Here is a 1,455-nt window from a genome sequence, read left to right on the forward strand (position 1 = left end):
TTTTACATATAAAAATGTATTAAATTCAATTTAAGAAAATATCTACACCAGGGCCGGCCCGGTGGCGCACTGCTACAGTGCGCCACTTGGGAGTGCGGCGGCACTCCTGCCAAGGGTTCGGATCCCACATACAGACCGGCCGCTCACTGGCTGAGNGGGTTGCGATCCGTTGCCGGTCACGAAAAAAGACAAAAAAAAAAAAAAAGGAAAAAAAAAAAAGAAAAGATCTACACCCAATTAATTTCTTATAATATAGGTAGAGATCTCAGTTTATCATTGATTGTTTCTTGCTAGAAAAATGGTGTTCCTCCTCCAGTCACTCAAAGGATCTAATTTATCTCCTTATCCTCCTATCGTGTTTACCCATCTTTCACTTAACACCAAATATATAAAGCCATGAGTGATTGTGTAACACACAGCCCTTATGGGTAAGAACTCAGGGGCTATACTCAGGTGGAATTGGATTCAAATACTGATTCTGTTATATCCTGTCTGCATGACCTTGGACACATTACTTAATTTGTAAGAGTTTTAGAAGTGGGGATAAGAGTACCTAAGGTAGTATATGTAAGACACTTAGCCCTGTACCTGGCAGGGAGTATTCAATAAATAGTAATTAATTCTTATTACATGCATAAATTTGGGTTTGCAGCAAGGAGAAAAGAACATTCCAGATTAGGAACCATAAGGAACAGAGTTTTTTTTTGTTTTTGGTTTTTGGTTGTGTACAATGGACTTTATTGAAGGTACGTGACAAGGTAGGGCTCCCTAGGCCCCTCCTCTTCTTCAGGGGGTCTAGGATGGAAACTGTGCCAAGGAGGGGACATTCTCAGTATGCTGGGGGACTGGGTTGGGACAGGGACTCCTCAGCAGCTGAGGGCCTCTCTCTTCCTCTCGTGTTCTCGCTGGGGCTGGTGGTCCTGGGGGCTCTTACTCCATGGAGGCTCTGACTCCTTATGGTCCGCCACCCTGCTGCTGTAGCCATATTCATAGTCATGCCAGGAAATGAGCTTGACAAAGTGGTCATTGAGGGCAATGCCAGCCCCAGTGTCAAAGGTGGAAGAGTGCACATCACTGTTAAAAGTCACTGGAGACAACCTGGTCCTCAGTGTAGACCAGGATGCACTTCAGGGAGCTCTCTGATGCCTTCTTCACCATCTTCTTGATGTCTTCATATTTGGCAGCTTTCTCCAGACAGCAGGTCAGATCCACAACTGATGTGTTGGCAGTGGGGACAGGAAGGCCATGCCAGTGAGCTTCCCATTCAGCTGAGGAATGACCTTGCCCATGTCCTTTGGAAGCACGAGTAGATGTGGGGATGATGTTCTGGAGAGCCCCATGGCCGTCATGCCACAGACTCCCAGAGGGGCCATCCATGGTCTTCTGGGTGGATGTGACAGCATGGACTGTAGTTGTAAGTCCTTCCACAATGCCAAAGTTGTCATGGATGACCTT

At 46.3% G+C, this 1,455-nt stretch overlaps 1 pseudogene; it reads right to left on the minus strand.

Moving 5' to 3' along the window:
- Positions 1-866: 866 nt before the first annotated feature.
- The window catches only part of LOC103592041, a 2,569-nt pseudogene continuing 1,980 nt past the window's right edge, over positions 867-1,455 (minus strand).

Source organism: Galeopterus variegatus, unplaced genomic scaffold, assembly GCF_000696425.1.
Source record: "Galeopterus variegatus unplaced genomic scaffold, G_variegatus-3.0.2 Scaffold1077, whole genome shotgun sequence".
NCBI lineage: Eukaryota > Metazoa > Chordata > Mammalia > Dermoptera > Cynocephalidae > Galeopterus > Galeopterus variegatus.